Below are 23,556 nucleotides of genomic sequence, written 5' to 3'. Positions count from 1 at the left end.
CACAACGTGAGGTCGTATTTATTTTTTAACGTGCAAAAATTTCAGTGTGCAAACCTTAATTGTTGCAATTTTGCAAGTGGCCATTTTTGGCCAATCTCACCTCATATAAAAGTAAATGCTCAAAAGTATGGTGATCGTTGTCTGATTCTCCTTTTCATGATGGGCCATACATTTTCAAAAAGAGAGACAGGTCTGGATTGCAGGCAGGCCAGTCCAGCACATCCCTGACTGGTCCTATGGCGTAGACTAGAGTGTCTAAAAACCACTCTGTTGTAGCACGTGCAGAATGAGGCCTGGATGTCTTGCTTCCCAGGAAAGATGTCATCTTGATGGCAGTATATGTCTCTGTACAATCCCAATATAAGCCTCCACATCAATAGTACCTTCACACATACAAGTCACCCATGCTGTTTGTACTGATACATCCCCCATTCCATGACAGATGTTTGCTTTTGCACCTGTCACTGATGAAAGTCTGGATGGTTCCTTTAGTCTTTGGGCCTGAAAACTCAAAGTCTGTTTTTGCCAAAAACAAGCTGAACCGTAGACCAATCGGACCACAGCACACATTTCCACTGTCTTTTGGACCATCTGAGATGAGCTCGGGCCCATAGAACTCGGCAGCATCTCTACATAGAATTGATGTATAGCATTCTCCTTGCGTAACAATGATTCAAGTAGCATTTCTTGATGCAGCAGCAGACTGTGTTAAAGGAGAACTCCGGTCAATTTTAACATTGAGCTCATTTTTTTGTACATTTGGAGTGCTGTCAATACAGAGAACAACGACAAAAATCGGTGTTGCCTACACCGAGTTATTCTATTTTTAAAATTTGCACCCTGTTGACTTCAATGGGGCAAGTTTTAAACCTGCTTTTAGCCTCTTAACATCCTTGATGTGTCATTACAAGTGCACAGAAAATGTGAGTGATTCCTTCAGAGTGAACACGAGTGAATCTGACTGCAGTAGATGTGAAAGATATGTATAAAAATGATGTTATTTAAGCCAGCGCAAATACCTGTATTTTCTTCCTGTTTTCGGTTGAAGTCCAAAGTAGTCGATTGCCGAGTTCACGCGCATAGGTTTAGTTACCTATGATCACGCGCGTGAACTCGGCAATCGATTACTAGGGTGCAAATTTTAAAAATAGGATAACTCGGTGTAGGCAACACCGATATTTGCCGTTGTTCTCTGTATTGACAGCACTCCAAATGTACAAAAAAATGAGCTCAATGTTAAAATTGACCGGAGTTCTCCTTTAAGTGGCAACGATTTTCCAAAGTACTCCCGAGCCCAAATGGTTGGAGTTGGGCTTGAAAAAGTTCATTTGTATCCTTGTTTACTGTATATTTGTAACCCTGGGCATTTAATTTACTGTAAGAAAATACAGTACGAATTTGGCATTTAAAAATGGCTTTTTTAAACTGCATTTTTGTAATGAACTAGCAATTAAGCGAAAAGTGCACTTACAACTCTTCTTGACTGCAACAACTGATGTGGGCAAAGAGCTTACAGAGAATTTATAAAAGGAGTAAAGAGACAAATGACTTCTCGGTAAAGTGAAGGAAAGGAGGTGATGGATTAACCAATGTCATGGGAATCTCCAGCTCAGTGAAGTATCTAACATTAGCATTTTATGGAGAATGCTTCCCCTAAGAGCGTCTCTCCCAGGGAGCCAGTAACGGCGATGGCTGTCATGGAAAGCTTGGGTTGTTCTTCAAAGTCAGCTGGCAGCAGGACTCAGTGTTCATTCTTTGACTCACTCTGTGTGTGCGATGAGAATTTGGCCTGAGAACAACAACTTAGAGCCAGGAATCCAAAGAAGCAACAAACAGTCTAAGAGCAAAACAAGGAACCCTGCACTGAGCCCCCTGCACAGGCCCTGTCAGACACACTGGCCCCAGGCTTACACTTGCTATAATTCCCTTCTTCCTGCTGCCACTACACACAACCACATTCTGCAGCTGATACTGCTCACTCGCCTGCCATCACATTAATCTAAAATAGCTTCAAGTAATGGTTGGAGATTTTTTTTTTTTTTTTTTGATTTACACAAATATTTACTTGCCTGCAAATTACCAAGGAGGGGTGTATGAACATGGAACTGAGTTTCTCTACACTGAAATTTTCAATCTGAAAGAATTATACTACAAAACAATATATCAATTTTTTTAATGAAATTAATACTTTTATTCAGCAAACTGATGAAATATAAGACATTTATCATGTTAAAAAATATTTATATTTCAAATAAATGCTGCTCCTTTGGACTTTATTTTCCTCAAAGAACCCTGGGAAAAGTATTAAATAAATAAAAATAATAAGCAGCACATTGTGCATATAGAATATGCACCAAATCAGCATATTAGAATGATTTCTGAAGGAACCTGTGACACTGGAGACCATAGTAATGGCTGCTGAAAACACAGGAATAAATTACATCTTAAAATAGAAGACAGTTATTTTAAATTGTAATACTATTTGTATTTCAAAATATTTTTGCTGTAACTGTATTTTTTTTAGCAAATAAATGTAGCCTTGGTGACCATAAAATACTTCTTTCAAAAACATTAAAAATTACAAACTTTTGGATTTAAAAAATAAATAAAATTGCACGCTAAAGAATGTTTAACACTGCACATAAAATTAGTTAGACAATTTCTCTGCAGTAATTAAAAAAATAAATACAAACTGAATATTTTGCTGAGAGAATAAATTCAATTCATTCTGCACCGCAGCTGTGCTGAAAATAACCTGTTACAATGCCGTACTTTCAAAGGTTATTATCATTTCAGTAAAGCGACATAAGATAAATACCTGTAGATATATATGTGCATATAATACTGTCGCTTTTGTATGCAAACACATGCTCTGACAGTATGGATGACAGCTACAGAAAGAGAGCAATAGGAATGCTTTGCTTTCAAGTGAAGTCAGAGTTCCTTCAGTGAATAGGTGTCTGGGGACCGCTCACATCTCTCAGAACGGGTGGGTTGTGTCATGAGTACCTAATCCACCATGGCTCGTTTAACCTCAGAAATGGCCTTAAAAGCCAAGAGTTTTACTGAATAAATTGACAAATAAATGAACCATTGTGAATACTGAACACATAACATGTCCCCAGTAGTCAGTTTAGAAAGAGTCAGTCTATGAATAATAAAACACTCAAAAAAGGTCATTTGATTTTGGTCATCTATCACTTAAGTAAGATTTGTTGAGTACAGTACAGAAGACATTCATATCGCTATGGTCACTACTGCATCAATGCCTCAACGTCAACTTAAAGACCCCAAAGCCTGTACCTGATAGTTCTCCAGGGTTTCCATGGCAATGACCACTCAGATTTTCAATGGAACAGCAAGAGTACAAGAAAGATGTATGTCCACACCTCACAGTACTTCTACACCAAATATTCAGTCAATGCACTGACTATGAAATTAAAACATACTACAAGACGCACTGTGGTATTACTGTTTTGTGCAAATGTTCCATGGTAATACCTCAGCATATAAACAGATGATCATTTAGTCCTATGGTTGACCAAAAAATATGGTATTGTTTGATACCATCAAAGCACCATGGTACGGCATAAGGTTGCACAATCGAAATAAAAACTGAACTGCGATACGGCGATTTTCAGATCGCAAAGGCTGCAATTGAATTAGATAAATATATACGCTGCGTATTTCAGAGTGAAACAGGACACTGTGTTCTTTTACACGCAAACAACTCATGACAACTTAATAGTTTCAGTGTCTCAGAGCGACTTGCTTTACAGTAAATGCTGCTACAAATTAACTCATCTCTGCTCTGAGTTTGTGACGCTTATAATGTGGACTTGGAAAGGCAACATGCGCCAACCATCTTCTCAAACTTGTAATGAAAAGCGGTTATAATCCATGTTGTTGTCAACAAAACAGAATCCTTAAGGGCTCCTTCCTGGTTTCCACCAAAATAAAAGCTGGATGGTTTAACATTTGAAAATGAATTAAGACAGTTGTACTTCAAAGCAAAAATGGTATTATCCTTATATTCTTAAATACAATTTTTATTTTTATTTACAGTGAAATTACAATAGTTATTTTGGGCCAAATTGTGCAACGTAACAAGAAAGCACAGGAAACCTGGAATTAAAATAAACGTCATACTTCAGTACCATGGCAAATTTTCAGCTATTTTTAAATTAAAGAAATTATTTTTTTTCTTCTAAAAAGTAGTGTTGAAAAGCCCCTATTTATTCTAGTGAATGTTAATTCTGATGGTTTATGTTTAAAACCAAAAAACATTCACCAGTTCAAGGCCCTGTGCAGCATTGTGTGTGTTCTCTATTATGTGCAGAATGTTTATTAAATGCTGGTGTTCTTTGCTTTTCCTACTTTTTCCTAGTTTCCTTAGTTTTCCCACAGTTTTTCCTAGCAGGCTCCTCAATAAAGCAGCATGACTAGAGCTATTTTAAATGATTAGTGTTTGGACTATGTTGTGTACATGGAGCCCTACAGCCCCAGAGAAATTCAAAAACACAAATATCTGGCTGCGAGCTCAGAGCGGTGGTACAGGCATAACGTGACAGAGGACCCTGAAGCTCATCTCTCAGATGGCCAGCCAAATGGAATTCCAAACAGCGGTCAAGTCATGCCTTGAAAAACAAACACCACTGGGCATGTGTCAGCTCTCAAACACACGCACACATGAACATGTACAACTGATGCCTCAGTTCTGTTTGAGAAGGGCATGGTTTCGACAGTATCGAGGCGGGCTGGGGAAGAAGAACTAGCCTACTATATCGCTTGACATAGGGTCTTATTGGAAAGTCGATGTAAATCCAAGTGAGAAATAATGTTTTAAACATTTTCTAAATTGGAGTAAATGAAACAATGAAACAATGAAACAAAACTTAAGAGTGGCCTGGTGGTTAATGAATGCTCTCTGACACATTCTACAGTCTTGTGCCCTTTTCTGATCCCATCCCCCCTTCTTCTCTCTATTGTTTCCTGGTGTCCCTTTCAATGGAGTTGCAAAAAGGACAAAAACTAAAAATGTACTCTGTTTGGAGTCTAATTGGAAACCAAATTTCAATTTGATAACACAATTCAAATGTGCTCCACGACAAATGTTACAATACCTCTGTTTGGGGTCTCAAAGTGAAAAAGTTTCTACAAACTGTAAAAGTTCACTCATGTCAATTATCTTTTTGGATTTTTTTATTATATTTATAGTATATTATACAAATCTAGTGTGGAATTCGGACTGAATTATTGTCTCTAAAATTTGTGTTGATGTGAACAGACCTTATGTCTACTTTGTGATACAAGCTTCAACAACATCTCCCAGTGGGTTTAAAGTAGCGACAAATGTTTTTCTTTCATATTGTGAAGTACATCCGAGTGTAATGGATTATGGAAAAAGTAAAAATGCAGAACAGGGACTGGTTCAATTTATCGATTGTTTATTGGATGTTGAGATGTGGGAGTTGCACTCAAAGAGAGAGAGAAGTCTGTCATTTCACTGAAAGATTGGGTTATGACATTTCGAATAAATGTTACGGGGTCAAACTTTAACATGCATTTAACTCTTTCCCCCCACCATTGATTACATTTTCTGTTATTTATGAGACAACGCTTCCCCAACATTGACGTAAATTTTTATTTGTTTTAATTGACGACTTTCTGAGTTTTCACTGTCATACGGTATTAGGCATCTTCTGAAAGAGTACAGAATCTCCTGATCAAAGCACATGGAAAAAAAGGAGCAGAAACAAGCAGTAAAAGCATTGTTTACGCATATTGTAGTCTTTAACGAAACACAGTTTTCTCAGATTTTTGTTCAAAACGTTGCTTTTTTTTATGAAACTTACCCACATTCAAGTGTTGATAAAAAAAGAAGGCATGAAGAATAAAAACATTTTTGTTGTTTGTTTTGTTTAGAAGCAGAGGCTCTGTTCTTTCTTTTGATATATTGCATGTTCAGTTATTCAGTCAACAATATTTTGGAGGCCATGACAATTTTGTGCAAATGATAAAAAAATGTAAACTTGATGGGGGCTTTTTAAAAAAAACACTGGTGGGGAAAGAGTTATAATGCATTTAGAAAAATAGGTAAGGTGAAATTTCATTTCATGCTGGCTTCAATAAGGTCAGAGCAAAATTTTGAAAGAACCAAACCACGAGGGTTAAAAATAAAATGTAAACGAATAAAGACATTAAAGTGTCTTCAAGTCACAGTCTCGTATAGGTTTTTAATCCATCTCTCTCTCTCTGTGTCTCTTCTGTGAGTTTATGTAGCTTTCTATATGTGTTTCTATATCTATATGTGAGTGAGTGACATATGACAAAATGTTTCTGAAAAAAGACACAGCTAACCTGTTTTCAAGAATATCGGACTTCCAACTACACAGGACACAGAAGTGGAGAGCGTAGTTTGATAGAATGATTCAGAGAATAGGTTTGTGAGGAGATGTACAGTGGAGAGATAATGTGTGTGAGTGGCGCTATGAGCCGACACACACACAAACACACACACACTCTTAGCGCGGCACTGGCTCCCGTCCTGAGGCAATTATTACAGGGATTTGTTCTGCTTGCACTTATAGTTTTAGCAGATCAATCGGAGAAGCATGCGCTAAAGCCCATTATTAGTTCTAAGGGCAACATCTTAGTTTCGGGTGGAGAGGGGGTGGATTGTCCACACTGTGCTGCTTGTTTGAAACGTGGCTCCTTCAGAAGCATCCATGACTGTGAACAACATTCCCCGGAGATGAATGATAAAATCAATTAGGAGGTGAGAAGCGTTTAGTGCTATCAGTACATGCAAAAACAAATTCATTTAGTGTAATGGAGGCGCCTGCCCTCAGAGATCTCACTGCGACTCTGAAATAACTGGCATATGTTTCATAACATCATAACATAAAGATGAAAACACATCTATCATACAATGACAAAATCACAACAGACATTTGACACGAGTCTTCATGCAAATCTAAAATTAAACCTAGTTTCAAAACCTAGTGCGCTGCTAAGTATGCGCGTTCCCGATGCAAAGACTTGTAGGGATATTCTGGGTTCAGTACAAGAATCGTCAGAATTTGTGGCATAAAGTTTATTACCGCAAAAACATTATTTGCAACTGTCCCTCCTTTTCTTTAAAACAAGCAAAAAATATTGTGTTCCAGTGAGGTGTTTGCATTGAAAGTGCGTGGGGCCAATTTGTAAAAGTTAAAATACTCACTGTTTAAATAGCCAAAAGACTGTTAAAAAATATGGATTTTCTGTGTAATTACATCGATGACAAAATAACACCTAAAATAACTATCAAATTATTTAAACTGCTTTACAGCTCAAATACAGTAATACACACGTTTTAACAGAAGGATGTACAGTAAGTTATTTTATAAAATTATAATCTTCACATTTCTACTTTGAAATCCTCCAAAACTACCCATACTCTTTTGTATTATAAATGCAGTAACCATTTTACCCCCCAAAATATCCAGAATTTTTCAGCCAATTTGTGTTCTCAAGGGGCACTAAGTTACACAACTTATGCACTATAAATACTTGTGAGTTGCGTCAGTTCACAATAAAAAAAATTTAAAAAAACCTACTGTATGTATAAAATAAATATTCACAGAATATGGTCTCTGACCAGGTTTGAATAATGTACACAGATTATTCAATAACACAAAGAATGTGCATTAGGAAAGTAAATAGTCAATTTTGATGTTATACTGGATCCGGTAAATTTGAGGCATGTCAGTCTCTCAAGATCTGAAGGAGGCTGCACAGGGTGTCAGATGAAGTCTGCCCTGGAAACCAATGACACACTGCTTCCTTCGAGTGAAATGGAAGGGGCAGTCAGGTGGCCATCTGCAAGTACGTGATTGTTACGTAACAAAACGCATCATGTGAGATGGGAACCAGGGCTTACATCACAGAGATGACATTGTGTCCTGCCCCTGGCCTCTCTGACACTCAGGTCAGATTATATAAGCAACCCTCTCTCCTTCCCTCTCTTTACATCAGGAGTGCACGGAGGCAGCTCTTTTAGTGTACAGAATGTAAAGCAGCCAAAAGTTACATAAAAGAATAAAATGAACTGGTGAGCCCAGCTCATTCAACTTTTAAGCTGCTAAAAAAAAAAAAAAAAAAAAAAACCATATGAAACCTATGGTCTAAAAATACTTACTCTTCCACTTGGCTTCTACTCTACATTATAACAATTGTCAGGCCCACCCACTGGGAAATATCATTCGTGTTAGATTTCATGAAGTAAGAGATTTATTAAGAAAAATTAGGAAAGATAGGAAGAGCAAAAAAATAAAGTGTTTGAATTTACCTGATTCTTTTTCAGGAGCAAAACTGAATCACCAGATGATCACAGACCTAAACGTGAAAGACAGAGAGATGTATGAGGACTTGGTGACATAAGGAAAATAATAGATGTTAATATTGTTCATATTAAACACATTTTTTTTAAATCACGTATTTTCCTGCAGTTATATATATACATATCTATATATATATATATATATATATATATATATATATATATATATATATATATAGACACATATATATAACTGCAAGAAAATACGTGATTTATATATATATATATATATGTATATGAATGTTGTACTATGAACCTCATATTATTCCACAATGATTATTTGTACTTGTTAATAAATGAATTAATGATTTTTTATTTGTCACATCCACTGTACTTTTAAATAAATCAAAAATTGTATCTCACCAAGACAGGCATTTTGGCATAATTTTGTGTGTATTTTACCATTAGTGTGTATTTGACAGTGCAAGTACTTAACTTAACTGAGCTAAACTTTTTTAACATCAAGCATGCGCCACGCTTCATTTTCAAATTCATGCATATTTCTTTCTAACGTGTCAAAAACTTTTATCAGTCCTGCGCTATATTTACACACGGTGATACACAAAACAGCAAAATCTCTATCGATAGACACTTCCGTACATATAATGTATTGCCATAATAACTGTACTCTAAACTTTCTAGGACAATGAGCTCTGGAATAACAGCGAATTCATATGAACAACATAAACAGAAAACTTAAAAAGAAGACTAGGAAAGACAAACAAAAGAAAAAGTTCCAAAATGCTAATTATGAGGTTCCACTTGTCTGTTTGAGGAACATCCTGTTTGAATGCGCAGGTAGGAGGTAGGGGGTCTGTTTCCTCTCCAAGGGCCTACAGACGCACTCCCTACCCACATAGTGTCTCTTTTGTTCTCTGATAAATTGACACTGCCAGTTCCCCACGTTGCCAAGACATGAGGAAGACCGCCGGGAAAAAGAAGTAGGAGCAGCGGCGCTACATGTGATTGGTATCACTTCTGACTGACTCTCTTCATGTTTTTATCTGCACTGTCTCCACAGGCATTAATTTCAAAGCTCTGATTGAGGGTGCTAAGACAAAAAAACAAAAAAAAAAACATATATAAACAACTTATTCAATGATATGGATGGCTGGGTGAACACAATGATATGTATATGTATATGTATATGTATATATATATATATATATATATATATATATATATATATATATTCGTGCCAGATAAGTCAAAAGTCTAAAAACTCATCAGCCATACCAATTCCTAAATTTTATTAATTAAATATAAGGTTACATCCAGGAACTGACAGTGCAATGCACCATAGATACATCTATTACACAAACAGTGACTCTCTCTTTTCATTTAAAATAAAGCATTTTACTCTAGACCCAGGTTTCACAGACAAGGCTTAAGCCTTAAAATGCATGTTTTAACTGAAAGCAACTTGCACTGAGATATCTGAAAATATGTCACTGCCATTGTTTTGTCTCAAGATTCACACCAGTAATGTTCTTTTTATTTTTTATACACTTATAAAAGCAACTTAAATGTTCTAATTAATCTTAATCTAAGCCCTGTCTGTGAAACCAGGCCTAAATCTTCTCAAAATATCAGTGTATCCTGAAGAGTATTATTTTAGTATCATCTATATACTATATTGTTAATATTTTGAATTAGATGTTTATATATATATATATATATATATATATATATATATATATATATATATATATATATATATATATTTATTTATTTATTGTGTTTTTTTTTGGGGGGGGGGGGGGGGGTTTGTCATTTTTATTCGTTTTTATTTTTAAGTTTTAGTTTTTGTTAATTTAGTACCTCAACCTAAACGAAAATGAGAAATGTTTCCTTCCTTGCCAACTAGCTGAAATAAAATTAGTTTAATACTTTTTATATTTGATATTTTTTCAGTTAAAGTTTATTTTATTTCAAGTAATGAAAATGTTTTGTGTTTTACGGTTTTTGCTTTAGTTAACCACTCTGATTATTTCATTGCCTCATTAAAAAAAAAAGTTGTTGTTTTTTTGGCTCCTATGACATTTTGCAATTAAACTGAAGAAAACTAAATCAGTCCATGACATTTTTGCCTCTAAACCCAATTTTTCAAGCAGCGCAGGAGAAAAGCATCATGTGATTTTCAGAATCTCCAGCCAACAAGCAGTGAAATACGACTCAAAGAAATCTAGCTGAAAGCTGGCAAAGTTTCTGTGCCGTTGGAATGACAACACTAATAAATGAAATAGACTCATAAATTCTTCATGGCCAGTGGCCATAAGTGAATCCATAACTGAGGAAAAATCTGTTGCATTCACCTCTGTGTGACGATCCTCTCTTATGTAATTGGTAAAATAATTCTTCTTCAAAGAACATTATGAAAGCCTGTCTTTGCAAAATATGTGACTCATTGTATTGAGGAAAAACAATCATTATTTACTCAGCCTCATGTCTTTCCAAACCTATACGACTTTCTTTTATTTCCTATGGAACACAAAAGGAGAATGTTTGAAGAATATCCTGGACAGTCTTTTCTTTTTAATAATGAAAGTAAATGGAAACTGGAACTGTATGGGTACAAAAAGACTAAAATGCTTAACGAATGGAAACAAAAATTCTCACAGAATCCTACTTTTGAACCAAATCTTTTCAGAACTGATCCGAGCGAACTCAACGACTCAACTTGTTGTAACTGGATTATTTTTAAAAAGTCATTCCCTACCCTAACTTCCTATTATTTCCCATTAGCTTCGAGTGGTTCAGTGGGTCTCTTTTGTGGAATTCAAATGCACAAACAGCTGTATTACACACTAACTAACTATCAAAGTGCTACACTCATTTGTTTTGATTGTTTTGTATGATATTGAGGTATGTATGATATCTTCAAAAAACTTTCTTCTGCTTTTGGGCCCTAACCTAACATACCGGTAGTATTGCGAGAACCACTGTTCACACGACATGGTTGAGGGGGGAATCATAATTTTCACAAGAACTTCCAGTGTCAGAACATTTCCAGTGTCAATTAGATATTTCCTGGGAAGGGAAAACATAGTTCTTCCGAAGAACTTTGATATTTTGTGCCGTGGGGGAGGGCAAAACATTTTTGCGAGAACACTGATAGTTCACCAAACATAGGGGGAAGAGAAAACATATGAAAGCTTCCACAGAAGCCTTCTAAACAATGTATCTTTGTTTTCAATTCTTTGACAGTGAAAGTACAGAGGATAATGTTGAGGAGGACCCTGATTAGGGTTGGGCGATGTCTACCAATTTGTCATTAGACGATGTCCACAGTGAAACATCGCGATGGACGTTAACAACGTAACATTTTCATTTTCCATTAGATATTTTCCTCTACATCTCATCAGCAATTTCGATTTTGGCACGCTCTGCAGCAGTTGACCACTAAGGAGCGAATGTACAGTGACGTGACATAACCGCCAGATTCAAACTGTGCTTTTGCACTATAGCTGGCGCTGAGCCAAAGACGGACGCGCTCAGCGCTTGTCATATATCACAACTATTCAGTGTTTTTAACAATATAATGTTTATTTGAGGTTTCAGACATTTAAATACATATAATTTATAGCAAAACAATACATTTATAGTTTGTAATCTGTCAGCCATCGTGATGGACGATGGCGTCGTCTATCAGCCCAACCCTAACCCTGATTATAAGGCATTCTTGAGAATGCCTTATGAGACTCCAAGTGTTGACCCTCCTGTTATCTCTCAACCACAAACAGACATTACCTTCCAAAAATGGAACGTTATTAGGGTCCCGCTTCCTACGACAAGGTACTGCCGTGGCCACAAGTTTTTGGCAGTGACATACATTTTTAGTTTTGCAAAGTTTTCTGCTTCAGTTGTTGTGATGCAGATTCACATTTGTCTACATTATTGAGCAGAGTTATCAGATAAGTTTGACATATTTTCAAAAAGCTTTATTGGCCAATAAACTTGATCACAAAACCCCAAATATCACTGTTTTTGGCCGTGGCAATCTAATCATATATCATCAGCACATGATTGCTATAAAAGGAGGGAAGAAGTGCTTCCAATCATTGTGTTCTTGTGTTAGCAATGGTTACCTCCAAAGCAAGATGTGCAGCCATGGTCACTTTGCATCAAAATGGCCTCACATGTAAGGAAATAGCTGCAAAGAATACTGCACCTGAAAGAACCATTTACCAGATCAGGAGAGAGATTCCGCTTCAGTAAAGAAGGCTTTAGGACGTCACAGAGTGTCCAGCAAGCACCAGGACTGTCTCTTCCTGAGGAATCAGCTATAGAATCGTGTCATCACCACCAGTGCAGAACTGCTCAATATTGTCAGCAGGTGGTTTCGAGTGCATCTGCACACACAGCCAGGCCAAGACTTTTGGACAGCAACCTGATGTTAAGAAGAACAGCAAAGAAGCCACTTCTCTCCAAGAAAACATCAAAGACAGACTCAAATTCTGCAGGAAGTACAAGGATTGAACAGCAGACGACTGGTGCAAAGTTATTTTCTCTGATAAAGCCCCCTTCCGACTGTTTGGGACATCTGGAAAACCGACTGTCCAGAGAAAAAAAGGTGAACGCTACCATGAGTCCTGCGTTGCGCAAACAGTGAGGCATCCTGAGATCATCCATGGGAGTGTCAAATAGACCCCAAATCTATTGTGTTATGGTGATTTGCTAATTTGTCCATAGTCCGTAGATGTATAAGGGGCGGGGTGGGGATGTTGGTGGTGTTTTATTTAAAGGGCTATTTAAGAAGTCAACATAGAAACAAAGTACCTGACTTAAACCTTTGTTAAAAAAAATGTGTTTTTAATAATAATCATATTCTTGGGGTTTAAATTGCTGGGGTCGAATTGACCCCAGTCGGTAAAAAAGGTTTTTGAAAATAATGATTAGGTTGTGTACACTCACATTTATTCAAGGTGTAAGAAAAATATGTTGTATTTTTAGATTTTAAATAATTGTTTTCGCTCTTTATCATGGAAATTCTTATTTGTCATTAACACAATCGAATGCTGGCTTTATGCTATTTAGTAAGATGACTATGAGAAGCAGGCCCATTCTGAATTCAAAGCACATGGAAAGCAATCAGCCAAATTTGTTATAAAGTGAGGCGCGAGACAATCCTAAAAACCGACTTGCATTTCATTCGAGCCCTAAATTCTTCTTGCACTTTGCTTCCTCCAAAATTTTATGTGTTTCTTCTATCATTATGTCCTCTGTAATTCTCGGTCGTATTCCCCATAATTTTGCCTACATTCTTTTCCGGCCATTCCATTGTTTCCAGGGAATATTCTGCATTGCCAAACTCAGTTAGACAGGCGTATGTTAAGTTGTGAAAGATTGATGTGCCATTGACTCGGCCGGTCTCTCGTCTTGCCATAGGCTTAAATCATTCATACGAACATTTTAAGATGTTTCTTTTGAAGTCAAAGGGCTTCAGGAGATGCATGCTTTTATTTAGACTATTGGTTTAGTGTTGATGCACTTAATGTGTCTAAATCATTAAAATTCGCTTATTAGAAGTGCAACACAAAGAAGTCCTGATTTACTCTCTGTCAGAAGTACAAGCTTACAGCCTACAGGGAGTTACAGTTGTTTTGTATTATATTCTCTAAAGCAGGCTGCTTTAGCTCTGCCTTAACAATAACCACACAGATGTGAATACCCTAAGGAATAGCTTGGCTGAGATCTATTCCAGAGTCTGTTCTGGTAGGTGGGTGTGTGTGTGTGTGTGTTGTGTTGTGTTTTGCAGAGATTGGGGACTAACCATACCCCACAGCACTATACCATGAGGCAGGACATTCTATGCAGTCCACCATTGATCTCAGAAAGTGACTGGTGTGTATAATGCAATTTATCAAATCAGCATCTGTCATCCTCATGGGACACTCTGACACGATGCAAATTCACATCACACCATCCAATAAAACATCCTATCAGCCTCAGCCATTAACATGATGGACTGCCCTCCAGTAAGTAGGATTGTGGATCACAACAAGGACTTTTATAAAACACTAAAACAGCTGGACAAACTAATAACTCTCATTTTTGAGGTTATTCTTTTGGCTTGCATGTTCAGGATGTTCAGTAAGCTCACCCTCTCCCCGCCCACCCGTCCATTCCTAGGTTAAGAGCATGCAGGAATGTCCACAATGCAAGGAATATTAGCTAAACTGTTCAGCTACCAGAAACTTTCCTTCCATATTTGGACCCACAGTGCAGGGATTTGAAAATCCAACCCTCTTCCCCTGTCTCTCCGCCTTCCATTTCAACTCAGTATTTAACAAAAGAGTACCAAATGGCCATATAAGATGCTGAAAAATAATAAAGTATGAGATTAAAAAATTTGAAACTCAAACAGACTGTAAGTTACTGGTACATCTAATTGTAAATAGTTTATCATCTATATTTGCATGATGAATTTTTATTTTCATTCATTAAAAAACAGACTGATCTTTACATTGCTGTACGGTTCAAAAGTTTAGGGTGAGTATGATTTTCTTTATTAATATTAAATTAGTAAATACTTTTATTCAGCAAAAATGCACTATATTGATCAAAACAAGTGACATTTACAATGTTACAATAGATTTATATTTCAAACAAATATTCTTTTATACTTTATATTCATAGAATCCTGAATAAAATCTCTCACATTTCCACAAAAACATTAAACAGCACAACTGTTTTCACTTGTGATAATAAGAGGAAATGTGGGCACCAAATCAGCATATTAAAATAGTTATTGAAATATAATCGACTGGAGTAATGGCTGCTGAAAATTTTGTCATCACAGAAATAAATTACATTTTAAAATATATTAAAATAGAATAGTTATTATAATTAGGCTATATAATAATGTAGCTAGTTTCATGACTTTGGTATTTTAGATATCACTATCAGCTAGTAATACTACAACTGAGTCATTTAGTCTTAAATTTTTCTCATTTATTATTATATATCATATATATATATATATATATATATATATATATATATATATATATATATATATATATACATATACATATACATATATATATATATATATATATATATATATATATATATATATATATGTATATATTAAATAAACTTGGCGTACAACTTAATGATGCAATCGGTAATGAAAAAAAAAAATAGACAATGAATTTCAATATCGACTAATCGGATCTGTGCACTGTCATCGGAAAACCACCATGACTTAAAGGGATGGTTCGGAGTAAAATCAACCTAGGGTCCTTTGCACCATGACATCGAGCCACACACCCTCCCCAAAAGCCTTTTTTCCCTTGGTTGAACATTACTAAAGTTAGAGCTTATTTTGAAATATCAGCCGGATGTCTTAGTGCAGGCGCTAATGGATCCTATGATGCATCTCGTAAATTACCCCACTAATAATGCCCAGAATGGTACCAAACTTATACAGTAGTACAAATAGGTTCTGTACTCATAAAACGAGGCATTGGAAAGTTTGCAAGTGCATCAGGAGTAGTTGATTTTATTCCGTTGATATTAAATCAGGTTGATTTTACTCCGAACCATCCCTTTAACTTGACAACATTTTTATTGACAAAACGCATTTGAAAGATAGCAGAGAGAGGTCAGACTCGCTGCAGCGGGGAAGGTGCATTTGTCCAAAACATTTGAATGCTTTACAGTAAGTGCCGTGCTTTACACAAACTCATAAGCATGGTTTTAGGTGGTTTGCACTGTCTGGTGCTTTGACAAACTGTGTATGCTGTTTACAATACAATGGAAACATTTTATCTCCAACGCATAACTTACATTTGACCCCGATATCCTAGTCTTTAAATTGAAAAGAGTGTTTCCATTTTGCCCGCTCATGACGTGTGCCTGCGTTAAACTTTGCAGTATTCACTAAACGAGCGCCAGCTCGCGCATGCGCGTCAAAGTAAAGGTAGCAATATAATTTGAACAAAAAAAATTGTTGGGGTAGAATTAAAGGTATAGCGGAGGATTTTCTTTTTCCGGGTGGATCATCAAGACTATTGGTCCTCCTAAGTGTCAATCATTCTGGTGATATGTTTACATAAGGCCGTCGTACGTGCTCGTGCACACGATTCACACGATGGCGTGCGCTCAAAACACAGGTTGGGCTTCCCACTGATGCCTCAGTCGCGAAGTTTCTACTTGACAGGTAAAGTTTGGCATGCTATTTGGAGAAATCCATTTAAAATCACTGCTAGTAAAAGTTAATGTAAGCTATGATTAGCTCGTGCATGCTCTCTCGTGCACACGTTTAATAGGCGTTCCCTCTCGGGAGCAGGTAGAGTGTTGCGCATGTGCATTTTTTCAAAAAGTGGAGAGGGCGGTTCTTTTCTAAAATTCGGGAAAATCCCGAAAAATGAGGTTTTCTTTATGGATTATTCATAATTTAGTGATTTAAACTTTTGCTTTAAAACTGGACAAGCAGCAGATGTTTTATGGTGTTTATATTTTAAACCATTTTTGCACATAACGCATAGCATAGACTACACAGAACCAATTAGGCCTACTACGACTATGTGCAACATTAAGCTGTCCATAATTCATTTTTTCATTCAGAAGTAGCTTCTGTGGTACCATTGAAGTGTAAAGATGGTATTATTTAAAGCTGATTATGTTAACATCTTTTGACATTAACATTCCAGCTTGCCCAGTAGCCCAAAAAGACCCAGATCCGCACAGCTGTGAGTGAGGGCTGCCACTGTTTTGGAACATGGGACATGTGACTGTTTCCCACAGGTCAGACTCTTAAAGAGAATGACTGAGTAAAACACGACCCAAAGCCATCATGAGTCATCAATGTTTTTGCAACAAGCAAAACAAATGCACATGTGTGGAGTATAAACCAGGCTTTTATCCTTTTAGCTGCTATACTCAACAAATAAATTTCACTCAAACCCATCCAACACAATTCTCCGTTTAATGGCATGTCTGCGCTTTCAGCCCTTTTTTAAGCCCTAATGCTGCAGGACAATGCCTTAAACCCTTTGTTTGACCTTTTGTAGTTTGTTTTCATTCCCTCTCTTTTTTCCATTATCCTAAATAGGACGATGATATAACTCAAACCATAATGAGCAATTGACCAGCTTTGAGGCCTTGGCTGGATATTTCTCTGTAGTGTCAAGGGCAGTGATCTAGGAAGCCCTGGCCCCAAACAGCATCCATGCAGAGCTGCAGGACAGCTGTAATCTCACGCTCTCCCATCTCTTTCTAGCCAAAAATTTGGAACAGAGCAGGCAAGCACCCTAGGAAAAAAGGCTTTTACTGCTGAGCTCTTTGGATTCAGCATGATCCTTCTTAGCTCTCGCTGGAATACCTCGGATCATCCCAATCTATCCAATAATGCGTCAGTTAGGAGTTCTTTGAAAATATGAATTTGTATTTTTGGTGTGCTTAATCCTGTTTGTCAGGGTTTAAGCTTATAATGGCACAAAACAACCAAGGCCCCTAATATAGCCGGTAATACAGTCTTCTATTTCGTGAAGTCTTCTGCCCATGTTTGGTGAGGGGGGCTACACTGGAAATCTTTGACTTACTTTTTCCACACTTCTCTGGAGTGCCGCATCTCTGACTCATTTCAGTATATGACCAAGCTCAGAAATTAGAAACATGCAAACAAAGCTAAGAGTCCACTAAGTTTTTGAATACAGATGATGAAATTTCAACATAATACATTAAAGGGACAGTTCACCCAAAAATTAACACATACAGTGACAAGGAATGGTGACCAGGGTCTGCCCACACATAAAAAGGGGCTATACAACTCATGCATTTTTTTTATTTCTGAAGTTATTGAAAGCATTGGATGACGAATAGACTAAAAATGTAAGCTGTTATTCGCTGATAATCTCCCCCTCTGCTGTACCTCTCATTTGCACTTGCATTTGGGAAATGTGTCACACTTAAATTTATATTTCTTCAATTTCACTTCAATTTTACACAGTTATTGTATGGCTTTAGAGGGTTTGGAATATAACGAATACTGTCCAGTGTGCTTTTTTAAGTTTTGACAGATTATAGTCTCCATTTACTTTCATTGTTTTGAAAAGAAAAGTGTGGACCTTCTATCAATCTTTCCTTTTCATGAAAGAAAGAAAGTCATATGGGTTTGGAATAAAATGAGCATGAGTAAATGATGGCACAATGTTCATTTTGGGGTAAAATATTAAAAGTAATTTAAAATGTGAAGCACGGTACAATTATAGTATAACAATGTGGTATTTGTACTATAATTGTCATACTGTAATTTATTCATTATTTTTCTATGTTCTAATTAATAAATAAATAAAATTGAATATTTATTTTATTTATTAATAAGGCATAGAGACACAACAGTAAACAAATCAGTAAAAAAACAAATCAGTGTTTACTGTTCAGCTAAATAAATCTCCATTAGACTAAATGAGCTCTAACTCACAGTACGGATCTAAATGCAATATAATGATTTGAAAATAGCAACAGTGACTGAACACGAGTGAATGGCTTTTTTGGTAATTGTCTAGCCTTTGATCTCTATAAGATGAGAGTGGGGCACATAAAGTAGACATTTATTACTTTAGTTCATTCATTAACATTAAAGGAACTAAAGGACTGTTGTTTGCCATCGCTGATGATACAACTAGGATTCTAGCCAAACTCTTTTATTCCGTTTCACAACGGCACAAAAGGAACGGCTTGAGAACATCTATTGAATGAAAACTCCCACTCCCACTCTCACTCTCCCATATGAAATCATTACAGAGGTTATAGATGAAGACCGCTGACGCAGTCAAAGAAAGGTCCAGGAAAGTAAAACAAAATAATAGCGACTGCCAAATTCTCACTAACTCAGAGTCGGCGCTTGCATTTGACTCCAAATGATCCAAATAGTTTAGAGACAAAATGTTCTGATGAGTGTAACCGAGGAGCAGAAGCTATGAGACCGAACAAATCAGATCATTAAGCTCAGAGAACAAACCTCACACTTGTGAATCATTTTCCACAGAGACTATTCAAAAGAAGCCCAGAATCATATGGTAAACCTTGCTTAGGTCAATGCAGCCAAAAACTTCTGAATGTTTATTAATGACTTATGACTCACTATTTCATTGGAATTCATTTCTGTGTAAGAAACTTATTGACTCTAAAGTCTGGTTTGGCCATGTTCGAATGCACACCTTTAACCAAATATAATCTATGATAATAAAATAATTGATTATATATTTGTGTGCGTGTGTGCGTGTGTGTGTGTGTGTGTGTGTGTGTGTGTGAGAGAGAATTTGGGGTCAGAAAGATTTTTTGGTAAAGAAAAGAGTACTATTATTCAACAAGGATGCACTCAATTGATCAAAAGTGACAGTAAAGAATTTTACATTCTTACAAACAAAATGGAACTTTCTTTTCATCAGATAATCCTGAAGAGCACCAAATCAGAGTTACAAAATGATTTCTCGAGGATCATGTGACACTGAAGACTGGAGTAATGAGTGTTGACAATTCAGCTTTGCTGTTTTAAATTGTAATATTTCACAATATTTGTGCTTTTTCCACTATTTGTGATCAAATAAATGCAGCTTTGGTGAGACTTTACCGACCCTCATCTCAAACTGGTTTCTTAAAGGAGAACTCGGCAACTCTAGCGAACTCTAGTCACTTCTTCGCTGATTTTCCCTTTTGTTGTCGCATGTTTTCCCCACAAGCTCCCCCTACAGCTGTGGGGGGGCGTATATTTCACAACACGGTCGTAAAAACTCACTTGCGGCGGCCTCCTCCCCTCTCTAACCGCTGCTCATGTGCGTTTGTTTTGATCGGAGCAAGCCAACTGTATCGCGTGGAGCTATGTCTACCGAGGTGGGTAATCTGGTAATACATCATACATGCGTGTGTGTTTATGTCGAATTGCCGTAAAGCAATTCGTGTTTCGCGCTCGTTCTCATTCTCGTTCTCGCTTCTCACGAGACTTCCAATTTCTATCTTGCCGGGACGGTAGTCCCCAAGTTGCAAGGTTGGTTTTCCGCCTGGGAACGCTGGGGGGAGCGGGGAAAGTCACCAATATCACCAGAACAGGTTGTTTAACCATCCAAATGATTTCTAGACAGTTTTATTAAGTTAAAAAAGTTACCAAGTTCTGCTTTAAACATGACAATGAGTCCACTTTACTCAAATGGCTTCCACAGTCACCAGATCTCAATCCAATAGAGCACCTTTGGGATGTGATGGAACGAGAGATTCGCAGCCGACAAATCTGCAGCAACTGCCTAATGCCATCATGTCAATATGGACCAAAATCTCTGAGGAATGTTTCCAGCACCTTGTTGAATCTATGCCATAAAGAATTAAGGCAGTTATGAAGGCAAAAGGAGGTTCAACACGTTACTAGCAAGGTTTACCTAATAAAGTGGCTGGTGAGTACATGTGCAAGAATATTCTTAAAATGATTCATTATAAATGTGAATCATTTATAAATGTGAATCAAGGTAAAAACCACCACGGGTGGTGTGGCGCAATGGATAAGACATATGCCTTTGGTGTGAGAGACCCGGGTTCGAATCCACTGTGAGACACCAATGTGTCCCTGAGCAAGACACTTAACCCCTAGTTGCTCCAGAGGTGTGCGACCTCTGACATATATAGCAATTGTAAGTCGCTTTGGATAAAAGCGTCAGCTAAATGAATAAATGTTAAATGTATTCGTTTTTTAACACTGGCGTGTTGTATCAAATGTGTTGTAAAATCCTGTGGTAAAATCACTATAAAACATGGAGTCTAATAGATTACTGCTTTAGTACGACTCCGTGACATTCACATATTCCAAGAACACTGATGTTGCTTTGAAAATAACAGCTGCTTTTGACGAGAGCGTCCTTTGCCAGACATCAGCTGGATGACACAGGGAGAGGGAGAGAGAGAAAAAAAAAAAAAAAAGAGAGGGGAAAGAGAAGCGTCTACTGGCAGGTGTTGGCAGCACGGTGTGAGGGATAAAGACTTCCTGCCAAGTAGATGATTTGGGTCAGTAGGTAATTGCATTCCTGGATCACAGAGGGCTCGGTGGCAATTAATCCCGACTGTGAGCCACGTGAGCTGGGGAACACGTTCACTGTACAGAGGCAACTGTGGTCAGAGAGAGGGCCTGTCTGCTCCACCCAGGAAGCCGACATTCCTGTCCCCAGAAGAGACAGTGCCAAACACAAACTATATTCTTTGCATCCTCTTGTGGTAAGAGAGCACAGCAGGTGTGTGTCCCTCTCGGCAGTAAAACTTTCTGACAAATATCATGCAGCAGGACAAACGATTGCTTTGTGTCCACCAAGTTCCAGAGAAAACAAATCAAATCAAATCAAATGAAGTATCTTTTCGTTTGTGAAGTGCTTATTTAATAACCATTTCTCATTGAAAATTACAGCAAAAATAACTGGGCCAATTACAAATAAGCGTGTCCGCGGTAAAAAAGAAAAAACAATTTTTTTAAATGCTAGTGTAAGAATGGCATATTTAATGTATTTATATGTCATTAACCCAACTATATTATGATACACACACTTATGTTCAAAAGTTTGGGGTCTGTAAGATTTTATAATGTTTTTGAAAGAAGTCTTTTATGCTCTCCCAGGCTGAAAAAATACCCTAAAATCAGTAATATTGTGAAATATTACAACTATTTAAAAGACCTGTTTTCTATTTGAATATCTTTTAAAATTCCTCCTGTGATGGCAAAGCTGAATTTTCAGCAGCATTACTCCAGTCTTCAGTGTCACATGATCCTTCAGAAATAATTATAATATGCTGCTTTGGTGATCAGAAGGAATTGCTACACAAAACCTTACAAAAATCTCAAATGCTTGCAATGACTTCCGTTACTATTAGGAAGTTATCATGTTTTTCCACTTTAGAATACTGATCCAAGTATAATCCCATCTAAAGGATTTGGTAATACTTCAGTCATTAGTAGGGGTTACCATGATCTTCACTTCAGAATTAATTATACATTATGCATTATTCACATTAATTATGAACCTGTATATACTTCTTAGTAGTCCTCTGGGAGGTAAGAAAAAAATAGAAGTTACTGATTATCTAATAGTGAACTACTGCATTCAACTGAGTGCTATTATATTTACTAGAATTTTAATAGTGCATTACTCATTTGTTCCTGTGTAGTTATTAATTAATGACGGGAAAAGTATTTTAAGTATTTCCAAAGGTTTTAACTTAGCATGATTCCATCAAATGTATTTCCATTTTATAAGACAATACACCCTTTCCACGCTTTTCCTCATCCTTCCCTATGTTTGAGACAGACCCCTACCAAATTCAATGGAAAGCCAATAATGGAAGGAGAATTAGTTTAAAATGCCAGCATTGGCAAATCAAAAGGGTCATTTTATTCTCTATAGACCTCAGAACACATTGCTCCTCTATTTAATAACTCATTATAGCTCTTTCTAATTTCTCTCTGGCTCCACTTTTTTTTTTTTCAATGTACTTTGCAATAATAACACTTTCTATTATTGCACTTTAAGAGGTTTTTAAATCAATCCAAAGATTAGTGAATTTTGGGAACCCAATGTTAACTTTGCAATTAGAGAGTGACAGCAGACACTAAACCTGTGAATCTTAATTTATATTACATTTTTTAACATTAAAGGTGCTCTAAGCGATGTTACGCGTTTTTTAGGCCAAAACATTTTTTGTCACATCCAGCAAACATCTCCTCACTAGCCGCTAGCTGCCTGTCCCCTGAACACACTGTAAAAAACGTGGTCGCTGTAGACAGCCCAGGCTCCACAAACGGCAACAAAAACAAACTGGCCCAGCCTTGGCCACGAAACATAACAAACAGTGTTCCAGCCAATAACCGACAAGAATGATTTGGGGGTGGGGGTTGGGGGGTTAGTGCGTGTGCACATGAAGGGGGGTGTGGGGGGTGTGGGGGGTGGAGGAGAGAGAAGCATGAAGAGGGAAGTTAGCTAGAGGAGAGATGTCCTAACAACGACTAACGTTAAAATTGTATATTCTTGAGAATTTTGATATGGCCGACACACGACCAAAGAGACGACGCTCTGATGAACAAATAACAAAGAATAGGGAAAAAGAGAAGGAACGTGAAGTACCGAATTTACATCGGAAAAGCGTTCAAAAGGAGGCGAGAACTCCACCGGAAGAAGGGCTTCCAATCCGAC

At 37.0% G+C, this 23,556-nt stretch overlaps 1 protein-coding gene across 2 annotated transcripts in view; it reads right to left on the bottom strand.

Annotated features, from left to right (window-relative positions):
- lpp (LIM domain containing preferred translocation partner in lipoma) overlaps positions 1-23,556 on the bottom strand; it is a 198,368-nt gene that overhangs the window by 159,354 nt on the left and 15,458 nt on the right. For both annotated transcript variants that reach the window (XM_084425934.1, XM_084425935.1), the window contains one exon: positions 8,333-8,379. The gene's annotated coding sequence lies outside the window, so the exon portion shown is untranslated. The remainder of the gene's footprint in view (positions 1-8,332; positions 8,380-23,556) is intronic.

This window comes from Rutilus rutilus (genome assembly GCF_951802725.1).
Source record: "Rutilus rutilus genome assembly, chromosome: 12".
Taxonomy (NCBI): Eukaryota; Metazoa; Chordata; class Actinopteri; order Cypriniformes; family Leuciscidae; genus Rutilus; species Rutilus rutilus.
The sequence above is the reverse complement of the archived record's forward strand: the minus strand, read 5'-3'. Positions and strand labels throughout refer to the sequence as shown.